An 18801-nucleotide genomic window follows, 5' to 3' on the forward strand; every position below is an offset into this window, starting at 1 on the left:
AATTATTGGTCTAAAAGTGGGTTATAGTTAGCCGGACAGATTCTGGGCTAGATGAGAGCTAGGCATAGACAGAATCTGTCCAGAAAACTATAGCCTACATTTAGATCAAGCAACTAAATTAATATTATTTCATATTTTTATATTGTCATCTTTAAAAACATTTTAAAAAACAAAAAAAAAGATGTACACTGTGTGTTTTTGGATATTCCAGTATTATTATTATTTAAATAACAGCAGTTTGTATATATGTCAGTAGGGGGCAGTAACATGCATAAATCAGTCAACATTGCATAAGCAAGTTTGGAGAACAGTTAGAAGCATCAAGACCAAGAGGGAACTAAACAAGAGAAGAAAAGAGATGACTCGGCAGTGATGACTTTGAAAGTCTCAACTTTCAAATGAAGTTTCATTCTGTAAAAGGCAAGAAGGCTGCACACTAGGTGAGTGTTCTTGGCTCATTGATTAACAAAATGTTTCTTGTGGTTGCAGCTAGCTATTCGGGGGTTAGCTAACGTCTGTGTCTGTGACTCGTTGAATTTTGAATTAAATGCTTGAAATTGGTAGAAATTCTTTAATATTAACCATTCTTCATCTCTGTTATGAATGAGGTGAGAGTCAGGGGATTCTGATCAATGTTGTCAACATGATTGAATTTTTAGCTGTGCCCTTTATTATACGGACAGTGTCCTTTTGAAGTGCTGTGAAAAGCTAGCAGTCTCCACACAGAGAGGCCCCATTGGGTTTAAACCCCTTCTGGCTGTGACTGAGGCATCAGTGCTAAAAAACTGCCCCATGTCCAAAAAATGCAGGAAAGGCCACACTTGTAGATATTATTTTAACGAACAGACCCCAACATTATAAATATGGTGGTGTTTTTCCTCTCATCTTCAGTGACCACTGCCCAACTGCATGCATCGGTCACATGAAAATACAAAGACCTATACCACGTATCACTTTTCTGAACAAGCATTTTTGTTTTATTTGATCTATAATGATATTGGGTTTACCATGGCAATTCCTGATCCACACTTTATAAAAAAAAGCATTTAATTCCAATGCAGACAAGCATGCACCTTTTAAGAAATTCAGAATCACAAACAGGAACAATCCTGGGTTTTGCTCAGAAATTGCTGAAATGTTACATGAAAGGGATGCTGCCTGGTGCAAAGCGCAAACAACTAAATAATCCTCTGAATGGCAATATTTTTGTCAACAGGGTAATAAGTGTCTCACTCTTATTAAATATGCTAAATCTTCATTTTGTGTTTCTGCAATATCTGAAAGTAAAGGAAATCTAGCATATAAATGGTTAAATTATTGCATAACCCTACTTCATCCTTACCCAATGAAATAGGCTAGTTCAAGCTACTATCTCAGTTGGAAAAGAAATATGTGATGTATTCAATGTACATTTTATTGCATCAGGTAATTTATTTGAAACTGCTGGATTTCCTCCCTCTGTCTCTGATCATAGTACACATTGCTGGATAAACAATTTGGGCACTCAGACCTTTTCATTGAAGCCTTGTACGAATCTTTTAGTATTTAATGCTCTTTGTTCTATTAATCCAAAAAAGTTCCTTGGGGCTAATCATTTAGAGCCAAGGTTTTTTTGTGGTACAGCAAACATTAATTGATCTTAAATTACTGTTAAACTTAGATAAAGTAAAATGCATGCTGTTTTCTAGAACACTGACTAACAGTACCATGGAAGTAAATATTACTACTCTTAATGGGACACCAATAGAAAGAGTATCCTCTCATAAATACCTTGGTTTCTGGATAGATGTTGTGCTTCAAAAAACAATGATGAAATGTCTAAGTCTTTAAAAGCAAAACTGTCATACTTTTATAGAAATAAGGTATGTATTACCCAGAATTATAGAAAGCAAATTGTTCAGTCAACCTTTTTATCCATTACGGACTATGTTGATGTAATTTATATGCACTCTCATGCTTCTACTCTTAAACCTCTCGATGCAGTCTATCATTAGGTCCTAAGGTTCATAACTGGGGATGGCTTTAGGACTCATCATTGTATTCTATATCAGAAAGTTGGGTGGCAGTCGTTGACAGTGAAAAGAGAACAGCACTGCATTATATTTATATCTAAAGAGCTCCTTGGAAAACTTCCTGAGTAACTTACATGTCTTATTAACTATATGCAATTCCACACTGCATTAGGTCCCAAGACTATGTGGTCCTTGAAAATCAAGGTGTTAGCACTGAGATTGGGAAATTGGCTTTTAAATATTACACTCCACACAAGTGGTAACACTCGCAGAAGATAGTAAACTTAGACAAGCTAATCCCTTTTAATCCTTTTAAATCTCTTTTAGCTGACATAGGGCAGTGTGAATGGATGTGTTTTAATTGAGTTTTAACTTTTATATACATATATTGCTTTTTCTTGCCTTAATATGTTTTCATTATCAGTTCTTAAATGGATAAAAATATATATGTCCATTTTTACATGTCAATGTTTGTTGGGGATTAAGTGTTTGAATGAATTATAGCCTAGTCAGTGGTTCTCAAAGTGGGGTCTGGGGACCCCCAAGGGTCCTTCAGGGGGTTCCAAAGGGTCCCTAGCAAAATGAGAGGTAGATTCATTTCACTAATATTTTATTCAGTAGAATAGAATGACTAATCTTCGGTTTCATTCTCTCCTCCTGTTATCTCCCTAATAGTTATGGAATTCTGGACTTGATCATACCTAACAACAAATATCTTCCCTGGCACAAAATATTATCAGTTGCAGGTTCAATGGCCTATTACATATCAATTTGGGGGTCCTTGATATGCAAAATGTTTGAGAAACATTGGCCTATATGATAAAGGAATGGTGTCTTTTCTTGTTCTTGAGAAATCAAAATTATAAGAAATTTTCTTGGTAGTTTTAGGGAGATGCAAGGGCAGTGGTTCTCAAATGGACTATAGGGGTCCCAGACCAAAAATGGGGAATAGTTCAATTTCACTATTTCATTCACAAATGCACATCAATTGTAGGGCTCCTTTGCATGAAAGAATGTTAGCAATTGCTATTAATGGAGGCATTGCTTTTCTGTAATGATAGAGTTGGTAAAAAACTGGAAAATCATGATATTACTGTTCCACTATAACTTGTTTACAAGATCCAGTAAGACACCAAAGTCATAAGTATAAAAACTGGCATTCTAAACATTCTGTGAAAGGCCTCTATTGCTAGAGGAATCCAGGTAATGAGTGTTTTGGGAAGATGCCTCTGGTCAAGGTCCACCTAAGTATAATTTACGCCCCTTCTTGTTTGGAGCTCCAAGGAAGCTGAGGTCTTCATTTTTTTTCGCAGGCTATAATGTTGCACAAAAGCTAGGTAAGTGTCCTGTGAAGACATCAATAAATACGTTTTGAAATGGGCATCTAAACAGCGTCTGTTAAACATCTAGGCTAAAATTAGGCTGAATTTGTTTCAAAAGTGAAAGTTTAGTAGACGTCTATATCATGTCTTAGCCGTTGATTTAATATAATTTAAACATATATATTTAAATGTATAGCCATTGAAATTATGTTGAAACAACGGCTAGGTGTGATCTAGACGTTTACAAAACTTTCACTTTTGAACCAAATTTAACCCCATTTTAGCCTAGATGGCTATGTACCATTTAGACATCTTTTGGATGGAAAATTGCTCAGTGGAATAAGCACTGGGTGTGTTAGGAATATGTCTTTTTTGATGAATTCTTAGAGTAAATCCAAAGGCTTTAGAGGTGGTGGGTTCGTTAGTTGACTTAACCAAGCCAAAGCCTGCTCTTGCTGTTGCTACATTCGCTATGCTGGCTTATGGGCTGATGTAACTTCCTTTTTCACTCGTGGTGATCACATTCACAGTTGACCTTTTCTTGACAAGGGACTGTTCCAGAGGAATGGCATTTTTACTTCACTAAAATCCAAACATGAAGAGTTTACATGATATTCAGCCAGGAGGGCAAAAAGGCAAACAGATGGACAGCTGATCAGCGATCTGTGTGGTGATTCACACACCTGTTTTGTCCAACAGTGAGACGACGAAATGAGAGCCGGCCAGAGGATCCTGGACCAAGTTTAGCCTGAGGCAGCCAGAGAATGACTCAACAGCAGGTTTTTGACGCAGAGTAAATCAACAGAGGAGAAAGACTGTGCACTATGCTTCACAAGAGCAGGTGCCTTAAACATTTATTCCAATAAATCTTTATTAATCTTTGTAATACTTGTTACTGGGAGTCAATCCAGACTGTCCTATACATACATAAATTCATACAATCGTATACATTACAGTATATATGGTACAGTGATATATTACTGAATAAGATTGTGCACTAAGATATAAATAATGTGACCCTGTGAGATATTTATTCTTTGTTGATGATCTGTTTTTCTCATAAATGTCTACATGTCTACATTTTGAGATGATATAATTCAGTTTTTCCAGTTCACTTTCATCATCGTTCACTGTAGGTAAAGATAAGGTGGCCCTAAGGTGCAAAACACAACAACATTTCAGGTAACACAATGACATTTCACAAAACACGACATTTCACAAGAGACATTTCATGTTATGTTTTGTGAAATGTTGTGTTTCGCACCTCAGGGCCTACAACAACAACAACAATTCAATTGATATAATGTTAGAGAATCTATATGTTGTAGGTTATTATATGACATTTATAGGTGTAGTCTGTGATGCAAATGTACACCCAAGAGTAGCTGCAAAACTAGAAATCAAACACAAGATTGGGACCTGTTATCACTCTCAAGTGATTGGTCTATTAATATGCCAAAGGCAACAACTAAATATGACTTATTACAGTTTCTGTATTGTTTTTTCATGCTGTAAAATGCACATTGGCCTATTATGTAAACATAATCATAAAAGTGTGTAAAAGTCAGTAATGTTAAATTTAGAAGAAACTAGTTTTATTTCACATGTGGCCTCATTGAGAAATTCTTACTGTAAAGTGCTTGCCTGTGATCTGTTACTCAAACTCTTCCATTGCGTGTACACGTGTAATTAATAATGAAATATAACGATTCGCCTTGAAATGACATGTGAAAAGTTTAGTTTATTTGTGTGTGCTTTCACCGGTGTGCTTACTGTACTGTGCAACAGTGACAAGGCTGGATGGCTGCCTGAATGCTATCTGCCAACAGCAGCTGTGTTTGTTTGGTGAATCACAAACAGGGTGTGTTTTGGATATAACTCTCTTGCCTTCACTTTCTAACATCTTCATCCAGATAATGATTGTCAGTTTGAGAATTCAGTTTTCTTATGATCTCAGAACCTGTTTGCTTGATCAAAGTGGACGTGGAGGTGATGTGGCTAAATTCTCGTTTTTTATGGCAGGTGATTAATCTCAGGAGTATTTCTCTTAGAAGTGATTCTCTTTGAACACATGTTGGTGGGCGTTGGTGTCCAGCAGTGCTTTGGAACAGTGTAGCATGATGTATTTATACTGACTATAAAAAGGGAAATGAGATTACTGTGGTTTGTAGATATGTTTTCTGAGGCTAATGTGGAAGCAAAGATTTCTATAATGTGTTCCTTAAGTACACAAGCAAAGCTGTCCCATACACACTTGGTTTCAATAAATTAGTAGCATCTCTAGAACAGGTAACTGGATGTGTAGTGTTGGAAACAATCTTTCTGCCTTAAAGGATAACTATGGTTTATTATAATCTGGATCTTATTTTCGTTGGTTTGGCCATTGTTTCTATCAGCTATTACAACATTGCACTCACAAAGGTAATTGCTTAGCGACTGTTCGTTATTTATCAGAGGGAGGGGGGTGGCTGGGGTGTGCTTCGTTTTTGTTTTTTATCTTTACCCTCCACGGAGCTACAAATATTTTTCCTTGAGCGTCCCTGAGTGACTGGGGGAAAAATGCATGACCCTCCCTCCACCATAAATAACCATATTTTATTATATTCACACCAAAGGTAGGTAGTATTGGAAAAAATAAAAAGCAAAGGCTCACTTTTTGACTCTTAAACCTTGGTCCTCTGACCCTCCTTTCGTAATCTGGGGAAAAAAGAAAACTACCAGCCCAACTTACTGTATCCTCTCATATAGCACTGCAAAAGTTACCTATGACAACTCCAGCTCTGAAACAAACTGGGCAAACTGCACAGAGGGAGTGAGCGTTATCACCAAACAAACAGCTAATTTCTTAAGCAAAATGCAAATCATCCTTACAAATAATCACATCATCAAACAAGCTGTGTGCACTTGAGCAGAATATGGTTGCATGACAGCCATCCCTCCTACCACACAAAACAACATTTAATAATCCTACACATCTCTCACACACACATACACACACATCCCAGCACGCACACAGCCAACATGTGACATGTGCATATTATTAATAATATGCACATGTCACTAATGCACATACACTCAAACATACACCACAGTGGCAACAGCAGCCAGAGCAATATCAGCTGACACAGTGGCTGTTATTAGATTTTAAAAACTTACTTGAAAACGAAATCCTGGTGTTGAAAAAAGCTTTGGTTTTCTGCACCAAATTAGCTCTGCTGTAGGTCTTCCTTTGCTGATAAACTCCAACTTTTAATTAAAAGTTAATCTTGAATCCTCACTAGCCATGGTTACTCCTGGCTTGTTTAGTCGGAAGTAACCATATATGCGGTTCTTGACAAATAATAAGTAATTGGCCAGTTCCAAACATGCCTGCACTAGTCACTAGAGTGATATTAAAGACAGGGCAAGAAACTTGATTGTTCAGAGCTTCCTTAGAACTACCACAAGTTTGACTGTTTTTTCAAATTAGCGAATGGAAAGTTTAATTCATTCAGAAACATACAAATGCTGCTCTTTGCCTTCATCCATGTCATTTTAGGGTTTAAGACTATTACAAATGTAACTGATTCTATGAATTTTTCTTGACCACCACAGAAGGTATATACCTGTATATTCATGCACTTGTGCAAGAGGTTAGCTTAAGCAGGAAACGATAGCTCAAGTTGGCCAAAGCGTGTACTGGTCGCTGTTTCCAGTAAGCTAGCGTTCGCTTCAGTCCAAGGTGCTTTTCCAGAGCAGGCAACACCACACACTCCTTATTTGGAAGATGGTTCCAGTGGGAAAAGATGACGCCGACCATAAGCTGCAACTCTGGACTTTCTGTGAGTGCAATTTACTTTAAATTACATTGGCTAGCATCAGTTTCTCACTGCCTATGCCAGTAGCCTCATAACTGTTCGGTGATGTTATGTTTCTGTCCCAATCTAGCTTTACCAGTCCACCAGTCCACTAGATGCCCTCAGGCTTTTCTGCCTGTTTAAGACTGGACTGTGTGGGAAGAAGGACTGATTAGAGAGGCTGATTATAATGAAGGACCACTTGAGAAACTGTTGCTTTCTACATTGACTCTCATTGGAACTAAGTGCTCAAGTGAACTATAAGACCAGTTATTTTATTTTGCTGTGTGCTCATTGTGCACTTATTTTAGCTGTGTTCATGCTAGTTCTGGGATGGTTTGTGCATGGTTATATTGTGTTTTCAGGAGTTTTTGGTTTTCTGTTTGCTCTTTGTTCCAATGCTCCACACCTGCCCTGCATCAGTCTCGTTAGCCCTGCCCTGCTCCCAGCCAATCAGCTTCCAGCCTGCCCTCGTGTCTTGCCACCTGTTCCTTGTTGTTTCATTAGTTCAGTTGGTATTTAAAGTCCGTGTAAAGGAAAATCAGAGGTTTCTTTTTAAACACATTATACATGTTAGAAAATAATTGCTGAAAACGTGAAAAGACTCTGAACTATGTAGTACTGAATTGTGGAGTAAGACCGTTAAACTGCTTTTCACCATTTCTGTATTCAGGATTTTTGGGTAGGCCTGAAATTATGGATCATTGATGTAGAGCATTAGCTGGATGTGTAATCTGTTGTTTGCTAATGGAAGCATGCAATACTTTCATTGCAAGCTTAGCATTAGCATCTGGGGGATGTATGGTGCAGTCACAACAGTAGATGTAAACTCTCTGTGCAGATAGAGAGGTCTACACTTAACTATGAGATATTCTAGGTTAACAGAGCAGTGTCTCTCAATAATGGCACTGTCCGTGCACCAAGCTTTGTTAACACAAATGCACAGTCCCCAACACCTCACCTCTGGTCTTAGTGGAGTCATTAGCTGTTGTATCTACCCTGAGGATGTAGCACCCCGGTAGCTCAATGGCACTATCGGTGACGCTGCTTTTAAGCCATGTTTTCGTAAAAGTTGCAGTCACTTATCCTTTTATGAGTGGTGATCCGCAGTCGCAGTTCATCTATGTTGTCCACCAGACCTACATTGGTGAGGAAAGTGCTGGGTAGAGATAGCCGATGAGGAGTTAACCTTAGATTAGCTCTCAGCCCTCTTCACTTCCCCCGTTTGTTTACACTCTCTCCCGGCCGGCAGAGCCAGGTTGATGGCCGCCAGTGTCATGGTAGTAGCCGTTACTAGTGAATGGGACCATTTTCGGTCAACGGTAGCGCTCAGGGAGTTATTTCAAACCAGCTGAAGCGTCCGTTGACAGATAGTGGCAGTTTTAAAGCTCCAGTCCACCCAGAGGATATATCCATGTCCCGTTGCAGGGGCAACACTGCTGTGCCTGTGCTGCCACACTCTCACCCTTGCTGCCTTTGCCGTCACTACAGACGTACTCCTGCGGCTGCTACATCCAGCCCTTCGCCGGCACTTTTCAATGTAATTCCACATTTACCTACAAAATAGGTACTGAATTAAACAGTGGCTCCTAGTGTTACTTTATTTTTGAAATCATCCATGTTGCTTGTCTTACACCTACAAATAAGGCCTATTTTAAATTGTATATTTTTTAAGGGAGTTCGGCATAAGTGTGGTTAAGTTCAGTGCCTTCAATGGACACACCCCCAGCGTTTCAGAGCTCAGAATGCTGCTTGTTTTTCCACAATTTTTTAAAACCTAAATTTATACACTTGGTGATTTTTTTAATCATTCAAATTTGGTTGGGTGGTTAATAACACATTTTGCTGTGCTGTGAAAAACTAGAACACACAAAAGAACACATATTTATTATTGCTTTACATGGACTTTAAGTCCTGGTTTTCAGTTCAGTTTTGTTGGATCCTTTGTTCAATTTGTTCAGCTTTCAAATCTCCTGCATTTGGGTCCACCTGCTCCGCTCCACCTAACAGGTTAGAGCTATGTTTTCATCCTCCTAAGGTTGCATAGCCAGTGTTCATCTCTCTAGACCTTCGACAACACTTAGACGTTTCTTTCTCAACGTAAGCCATGACACACAGAGACTTTTAAGGTATGTAGCCACATCTGGGTGAATAGCATTTGCAACCTGTCAGGCAATTACTGCCATATACATATGTTGCGCCCTGGAAGAAAAAGGTACAACTGGCAAAAGGTTGTCTTGAATTTATGTTTGCAGTGGAATTATAGATGTTTATATAGTCCTTTATTCTATTAACATTTCTGCTAACATATTAGGCATCACATGGCTATAATGGTGTCATATTTTGTCATTAAAGGAGGTTGCATTTGTTTGAGCGCTGCCCCTTTAAGAGAAATTCTAAAAAAAAGTGTGTTGTTGTTGTGGGCTGGAAGTTTTTCTCTGTTGTTAAGGAAAAACGAACAGTATGCTTTGTAACTGAACCGAGCCTAAAATAAAAGTTGTCACAAGAAAATGGAAAGTAGCCCTAGTCCGTTTTGAGGGTGCAACACATAAGCTATATAATACCGTAGCTTAGAGTGTTTCCCGCTCCAGTTGCTTTTTAATTGCTATCACCTCCAAAAGCATAACAAGTTAATTTTGTGATTGTAGCTGAGTGTCTCCTTCTGTACAAGTAGTAATCTAGCTTTACGGAATTAGCTTTGAAATGATCAGATACAAGGCCACTGACATAGGTGGTGAGACACTAATTCTAGTTTAAAAAAGTAAAAACGTATTTCTAAAAGTTTCTGATAGACAATAAATGTATGCTTTGGTTGTTTATAGCTAAGGGTTAGTTTATAGCCTACCAATGCACAATTAATAATCAGAGGAGGTTTGTAAACATTTCATTCTAATATGTGATATTCCCATAAAATTAGCCATTATTAGCTCTGTCAATCATCATAAAACAGCCTCCTAAACAAAATGAAAGGAAGGGAGAAGGAGTGTTGTTAACAATATTTATTCACCCTAAACTCAATATTTTCAAGGGACACTTAATTTGCAACTTTTTTTTAATTTGCCACTGTGTATTTTAATTTGCCACACCACGAGCCCTGTAAAGTATGCCTATAATCATCTTTGGATGCTATTTGGAGACCAACAGTAAATAAACAAACGTGCACATTTGGAAAAATCAGTCTGTATTCTCTGAAGTGTATTCTTTTATTTGGTTGAGGCATTTCTTCATCAAAGGTCATACAACGCAGATATGTTGGATTTTAGTGTGCTTCTCTGTGCGTCTCCCATAGGTTTCAACAGAACTGGCACCAAAGTCTAGCACCAAGCAGAACGTTGGTATTATAACGTAATGACCCTTCCTTCTTTTATAGTTTCCTTGCTTCAATGTCAGCAAAGCAAAAGGAATCAAGACATGATGGGTGTGTGATACATTTGGTACAGTACAAAACCAGGCACTCACTGGTCTTCATTAGGACTGAGGTCATTGTATCTGGCTTGTAGTCCGGGAAGCAGGCAACCTTGTCTTTTCTGGGCTGAACACTGAAGGTGGATGATTCAAAGCAGATAGGACTTTTCCTGTGGGCAGGGTGTGAGAGAAGATGCTAGAAAACAACAGAAACGGCTTCTCAGTGCAGAGTCTGAGGATGTCCTCTGTCAAGGCTTGCATCTGTCCTGATGTTGTTCTGCCAAGAAATTAGGTTAATACCTAAGTGATGATGTTATAAAGTACGAAAATCTGAGTCTGACGGAGTAGTTGTCAACACGGTAATGGTTGTAAAAATGATCAAAACTGTACCAACTCGACACTTGGCACAATGGTTCCTTGATAGCTAGTTCAGTTCATATAATATTTTCCAACCTTTTTCATGTATATCATTTGACTTCTAAGGTGTTTAAGGTATAAAGTGTCAAATCACCTGCCAGATAAAAAACTGAAGTCACTGTCTTTGTGATGATGACTGCCATTTATGTGGGTATTGTGGCTTACTGCCATTTATCCATTTACTGACTATTTTATTCTTGTTCATCACCAGTTATATTGAACTTTATGAGGTGATGTGAGGTGTCCAGTTCTCTGTACACTGAAGAGCACTTTGGCTCGGAGTAAGTGCTCTGCTATTGGATTTGTCTGCAAGCAAATGGGAACAGTGACAGATCCACTGTGACAGAGAGCTTAAATCCATGTAGACCCTTTCCAATATTGCCCTTCCTTCTGGTTCACTGGATTCAAACCACAGTTTACCAAAAGCTAAAAACTCTTGTCATAGTTCCCATTTCTTAACTTGAAAGGAAAAAATGTTAAAATTCAGCTTGTTAGGCAAAAGTCAGTTGAGATACTTTACAGTCTGTGCCATATTTTCTCTTTTGAAAAATAATTCTTACAATGTAAGCAGGTATTATGTCATCATGAAGCATGCATAAATGTTATCAATCAATGTTAAAGGGATAGTTTGAGCCAGCTGTTTGGGTCAGAAGGTGCTGCTGTGGTATAATACAGTGTATGGCATGTGTAGGGGTACAGAAGCTCCACGGTTGAGAAAATGTAGTGCCAAAGGAAAGGGCTGTCTGATGGCAAGGTAAAGCAGTGAAAATATTCTAAATGTAGCGTACACTTAAATTGATATTAAAAAGACAATTACATCTGATTGACAAGAGCCGTGACACTGTTTACATAAAAGTTGGTAAACTCTTCAATATTAAAAAGACAATTACATCTGATTGACAAGAGCCGTGACACTGTTTACATAAAAGTTGGTAAACTCTTCAAGTAAAGGCGAGTTTATTGGGGGGGATAAAATACGTTTTGCTGCTGGCCCCGTCCACAGCAGTACATTGCTTAGCGTCCATGCCAGTATTTCTGTCTGCTTCTCCAAATTGGGGGGGATGCTGACCCAAATCCACTGCAGGTAATACACTGACTATGGATAACTACCTCATACAACCCCACTTCAAAAAATCCAAACTATCCCTTTAAATTAAAGAGGTACAACTTTTTTTCTTCCAGAACAAGTAATATTTTGACAATCAGTAATTTCTTAAGCCCAGAATTTAAAATGAGACATAACAGACATGTCTTTTTAATACAATTGCTGGTGGAGGGATTGAGGGTCACACTGATGTAGATTGATCTTTGGTTTCTTTTTCAGACTGAGGACAAATGCCACGGTGGGTGATTAAATCCAGGCCCTACGCTTGGACGCTTCTGGGGCAGATTTTCCGAGAGCAAGGGACTTGGCGCCAGGGATCCTGTGTATTTTCCACCCTGATCTCTGCTTGGCAGAGGCCTAAATAATAAAGCTCTTTTTACTGAGCTGCCCGGGGTTCCCTGTGTACAAACACAAGCCCTGTCTCCCCACTCGCCTTTGCTGTTTTAACACGACCCGCCGCCATGGGGGTTTACCTCACACCCCACTAAGCTCCTGTCCTGCAGTTGTCTGAGAGTCAGCCCCCACTCTGCCACAGACTCTCTCTCTCTCTCTCCCTCTCTCTCTCTCTCTCTCTCTCTCTCTCTCTTGCTCTCTCACACACACACACACACATACTGGGGTCAAGCCAATTTGGTCTTGAGGTAATTTTACTGGGACCAGTGCACAATGATAGGCTTGATCAGTGAACAAACAACAACTGACAAACATCTAAACAAAATCTTAGGAAAATAAGTCATGGAAAAATCTCTAGAGCTTTGGGAAAACACAAATTATCAGAAATGAAAATAGTGAAGGTCATTTAGGGAGTTCTTACTGCAGCACACAACTACCATATATATATATATATATATACCATATATATACCTATACTTCTCTGCAAGTCATTATTCCACATGTGTTTCTGTGTTTTTAAATTGCATCATGGAGTGCAGCAGGGTGTAAGTCCAGTACGATCACGGAAATGTAGCAAGCGGTGATGAAACGTCCATTCATGCAACCATGCATGGATGTGTGTTTATTTAACTACTGTGCAGGTTAATCTGGGTCCTCAAAGCCTGGTGCTGTGTGTTGGTGCCAAGGCTCACAAACCTTCTGCGCTCTGATCAGCCTGCCAAATGTGAAACCTGAGGCCGCCAGAGAAACCTCCTCCGAAAGCGACAGCCCAGGCCCCTTCATGCTCCCACAAGAAAAATATAAAGGTAAATCAAAGAGGTTTTTTTTTTATATTTATTTTTTACTTCAAACTATTAAATACCTTGCTTGTCATTAAGTATGTGCCGTACAGTAGAAAAATGTTCCATGTGTCCTGCTGTTGGTTATTACAATGTGTCACTGGCAGGATTTGGTAGCACCTTTACCTCCACATGCCCACAAAACATAAACCATTTAATGGAGATTCCGTCTCTGAGCGGCTGCGTAGGCGGACCGCTGCGCTCTAAAAGCCAAAACAGTAGCTCAGTAGTGGAAGAAAATTAAGTGATTTTTCCATTTTTACCGGCTGAGCCATTTTTCCCATGAACAATAAAACGAAAAACAACACATACGCCTCGGGGAACACTGGAAGAAATTAGTCCCCAACTGCAGTAGCTAATCAACACAGCCACAAAAAGCATTGTGACGCCTTTTTTGTATGACAGAATTTTTAAGGCAAATACTGGCGTGGCACACTCAGTTCTTGCGCTTCAATCATGGTAAACCACATGAAACTCACCATGAGATAAAGTTATTGAATTTTTTTATATAATTAAAGAGGAGGGATGTTTAATACGATTGTTTGAATGTCCCTGGTTTTACTGGAAAAAACAAATTTAATGAATGTCAAAGTATTTTTGACGAGAGCAGTCTGCATGAAATCTGAATCATATTTACAAGGCCAGGATGTATTGTAACAATCTGAACTGGTTTGTACACCAGCAGAAGAGATATATATGTCTCCTTGCTATTTACAAATGTTATTTTTTTAGTTTCTGCCCTACCTGTAATCCTCTGAATACAAGCAGCACTCATTAACAAATACCAAGAATACCAAACACACAAAATCTGTGTTTCTGTCTGTTTTTGTATGGTCAGAATAGCAAACAAAACACATACATTTTCTGTGTTTAGTATTTCAAGCGTTCATTATCTAACAACTGGAGGAGGCCACACACAGACACATACAAACACATGCAGGAGAAAAAAAAAAAGAGTGACTGAACTTAGAAAAATGAGGAAAGTCTTTATCTACACTGCAGAGTGAAGAAGAAAAAGAAGAAGAAAACACTGGTACCAAGCACAGCTCCTCTGGCACTGAGCCACTGTTAAATATCAAGAATCAGTTTACAGTTTGACTTCATAGCAGCACCTCCCTTCTCTGCAGTCCATCTGTGAGTGAGTTATATTTCTCCAGAATGTGCATGGATGAGGTGCTCGCTCGGCAGCTCCTCCAAAATACACTGAGCAGCAGTATCTGCATATGACAAAGTCTTCACCACACTTTCTAGTATTACGCTTTCAGTCCTAGTTATACTTTCATCTCCTCTCTTTTTTTTTTTGCAGTCGTCTAACAGCGCCTCTGCTTGTTTTTATATGTTCCTTGTCAGCTAGACCTTCTCACTTCTTTGCACTTCTCCTCCTTCTGTTTTTCTCATATCTATGAAATGATCTGGCTTTATCTATTTCTCTCTTTCATGTGTCTGTAGTCGGGTGATCAGGCCCGAGGAATGCACACACAGCTCCCTCTTTACTACTGTGCGTTGTACGTGGCCAGCACCATCAATCTCTGTTGCTGCTTAAACTGACAACACAAACAGGAGGCACCGCGTCATGCTGTGTTCAGTTCAGCCTCCTCCGTCCATATTTCTCCCACCACTTCATGCTTTATGAGTGTGATGGCTTTCTGCACTCCTTCACTAAGTGATGGTGTTATTGAGAAGGCCTGCATGCTAACCTCATTGGACAAAAACAGCATACAATTGATCGCACGATGCACTTCTCTACACAAACTAAGTATATAGTTCATAATTTTAGCTGTGTATTTTAGGTTTGGGTTTGTGGGTGCAGGATGGATCATGGTGTGGATAGTTGATAATATCTGTGAAGCGCCAGCAGGCAGATAGGATCAGCCACGCACAGGGCAGTGACGCACTTTACCATCATGCAACAACACTGCAGAATAAATCATCATGCCACGATTTCTTACAGAGGAGGATTCAGTATTTGTGTTTACCAGCTACATGGCACATGATTGAGGTATATTGTCACACATCCTGTGGTAATACAGATAATCTGTCACATTATCATTCCCACAAGGTCATAAACATGCAAGTGGTAGGTGATTTGATGACTTTATGTATATGTATGCTGAGTATAAATTATACTGACCCTTTAAAGGAATAACCCAACATTTTGGGAGAGTTAGCTAGGAAGATTTATACCATGATCATGTCTCTGCATTAAGCATCAAGCTGGACGATTAGCTTAGCTTAGCATGAAGACTGGAAGCAAGAGGCACAGCTACCCTGGCTGTTCAAAGAACAAAAATACACATTCCAGTTTCTCTAAAGTTTGCTATCTCATTTGTTTAATGTGTACAAAAACAGAAATGTAAAAATGACAAGTTGAGGTTTATGGGGAAGTTCTGTGCTGTAATTCCTGACCTTTAGGGATGCTAGTAGAGTAAGCCTAGTTGGTGTATTGTTGAGCTTTAGACACCAAGCCAGGTGAGCTGTTTCCCCTTATTTCCAGTCTTTAAGCTAAGCTAATTGTCTCCTACATGGGCCCATGCAGCTTCATACTTTAAGGACTAGTGTGTAAGATGTAGTGGCATCTAGTAGTGAGGTTGCAGATTGCAACCAATTGAATACCCCTCTCCTCACCCTCCCCTTCCAAGCGTGTAGGTGAACCTACAGTGGCCGCGAAACTTGCCAAAAATGCAAAAGGCCCTCTCTAGAGCCAGTGTTTGGTGTGTCCATTCTGGGCTACAGTAGAGACACGGAGGTGCAACATGGCGGGCTCTGTGGAAGAGGACCCACCAGTAACGTGTGGTGAAATCTTTGCCTGGGTAGGCAGTGACCTATCAATGTGGCATATGTCAATTATTGCAGCAGCCAAAGTTCATATTACGCATGGATAGATATAATATAGTCTACATTAGTTAGGCTATAAATCAACAAATATGCCTAGGGCCTACTGCAAAGTCAGTTAGATGTGGAGCTAATGCACAATCAAACCTAATCAATGGACATATCTAGCTTACAATGTGTTCACACATTGTAGACCTCTACAACACAATCAATGCCAACAGAGAGAGAGAGAGAGAGAGCTTGGTGTCGGCTCTATGTACAAGCAGCTAGCTGGAGAAGGGAGTTATGTGCAATCACTGTGGCATTAGTTCCTCAGATATTCTGTCAAAAATATGTCCTCAATATGTTCTTTTTAATAGACGCTACTGGTCTAAAAGCCATCACTACACGTGACAAGCTAACTGGTTAGCTCACTCATGATGCCCCAGCAGATGGTCATTAACACACTCATGGCTGTAACGTGTGCACTAGCCAGGGAAGGGCGCGGTCTGAAGCGAGAAGGGGTGGATGTCATGTGGCTGAGGAAGGGTTGGTCCTTGCCTCATTGTTGATCAACATGATTCAACACAGTGTGAGAATCGACTATGCAAGCGCAAATCTACTAAAAAGTTGGCCTTAGTGCAGACAGAGAAAAGAGACAAATAGCCTCTGCATTCAGACAATAGACTTTAGGAGCAAGCTCTGGCAAAAGGAGCATACTATGCTTTTAAAACAACTATTCTGACTAGTTTTACTGTATAGTATGTGTAATAATGATACAAATATGATTAATGAAACTCTTGATTAAAATAAATAAATAAAATTCATAAAATTATGAAGATGAAGAAATGATCAGTATATATAACTTTCATGTAATCTCAACATCTCTTTTTAGGTTTTGGTGAAACACTGCCTACACTGACGGCCCATCACTGGGACCTGCTCCCCGTGTAGATATAAAGGGCTCGTTCTAAGGTAACGTTAGCACAACAATTCTTATTCTCAGGTGATTATACACTAATTAAAACATATTTTCGAATGTTTTATTCAATTTGTGCTAAGTCTGTTCCACTAGATGCCACTAATTTCTACACACTGGCCTGCTGCGTCTGTAAACTACACCATGAGAGCTGTGAGAGTGAACCAAAACAGTAAAGTTGCAGACAGCTAAACAATGAGCTGAAACTCGCTATGAAGCTCCGTAAAGCTGAGGGTAGCTGCAGAGTTGGGTGATGATTCTCTGTAGGTTCATCACTACTTTTATTACATGTTTTCTTTTTTTTTCAGTCTATGGTTGTCATTTGATAAATTGTTATTATGAAATTTATTATAGCTATAGATTATAGCTGCTTTAACGCAGTGACATGACAGTGTTATCTTTTCATCTAACTTTCAGCATTAAAGTAAATATGCATTTTTCCCAATATATGTATAAAATACTCCCTTTAAGTCAAGTTATGCTTATTTATATAACCCCAAATCAAAATATATTTTTTACATTCGGCAATTTCAGGCAATGTGCAAATCATGCATAGTATGTACTTCTTCATGGCATTATTGGATTTTTTCATCAACGTGATTGTGGCAGATCCAGTGTCTCTCCCTTTGGTCCTGTGGTGTGTGTTTGTGTGTTGCAGGTCTTTGGATGGGTGGAGCTGAGGTGCCATTGAGTACTAAGCGGGAACACCTGGCCAGTGCCCCAGGACTTACTTAAGCCCGTCTGCCCTGATTCCAGTTCTCTGCTCTCTCCCTCACTTACCAAGCCTTGTTTGTTTTGCGTTACCCTTTTTGGTTTTGTTTTACTCTGACAACATGCACCTCACATTATTCAACACATTCTTACACTTTCAAACATCACTGATAATGACTTTCACACCTCATTGCAGTTATTAGTGTTATTTACTTTAATAAATCTCGGTTTGTTACTGCTAAGTTTGGCATGCGTCTCCCTCTTTTGTTGTGGCCTGCAACAAAGGAACCATAATTTTTCTATAAATGTTTTTTCTTTGTTAAATTTCTGAAGAATAAACTGTATCAAAATATAAAATTACATATCCCATGAAGACTTTTTCCATATCGCCCACTCCTACCCAGGTCAAATATGAGAGCAAGGGATGTTTTCTGTCTGTCTGTGATGCTCAAACTCAAATTTCCTAACAAATGTTATGAAGGAAATGCTATTTAATCCTCTTTTGAAAGAAAAAACATGGGGTTTAAAAGCAGAAAAATAAAGGAACCAAAAAAATGACCACAGAAAAGCAAAAGCCCTAAGTAATAACTAAGTGACCGAACCTTTGCGTGTATACTAAGTTCTTCCTAGCAGCCCTGAAATGTCACATGCATACAAGGGGCCTTATTCAAACATCCATCTCCACTTGTGGGTGGGCGGGCTGTCAGGAGTTTCCCTAGCAAGCCCGAGGTCACACCCTGCTTGTCCGCGTCCTTTAGTGACCTTCCTGTCTACCGTTCACATATTCCACATTAATAAAGCTCTTAAAAAGAAGAGAACTCTGCTGTGAGACACACACTTTAAATAGTGTTGACACAATAAATTACTAAAAAAAAGGGCAGCATTGCATGGATATGATGTCAGGCTTGTACCTTTTCTCTATTAAACCAAACAAATTCTCCCTCTTGTTTCTCTGCATTATCTGTTATCCT

The 18801-nt window shown here is 39.2% G+C and overlaps 1 long non-coding RNA gene across 2 annotated transcripts; it reads left to right on the forward strand.

Moving 5' to 3' along the window:
- The first annotated feature begins 243 nt into the window (after positions 1 to 243).
- LOC121882588 lies at positions 244 to 17336 on the forward strand. 2 transcript variants are annotated; one of them, XR_006092123.1, is made up of 5 exons: positions 244 to 440; positions 4034 to 4175; positions 12317 to 13296; positions 17036 to 17115; positions 17203 to 17336. It is a non-coding gene; the product is annotated as an uncharacterized LOC121882588 (long non-coding RNA). The 2 variants fall into 2 exon arrangements; XR_006092122.1 differs by having other exon boundaries at positions 17036 to 17336.
- Positions 17337 to 18801: the final 1465 nt, after the last annotated feature.

This window comes from Thunnus maccoyii, chromosome 17 (genome assembly GCF_910596095.1).
Source record: "Thunnus maccoyii chromosome 17, fThuMac1.1, whole genome shotgun sequence".
Lineage (NCBI taxonomy): Eukaryota > Metazoa > Chordata > Actinopteri > Scombriformes > Scombridae > Thunnus > Thunnus maccoyii.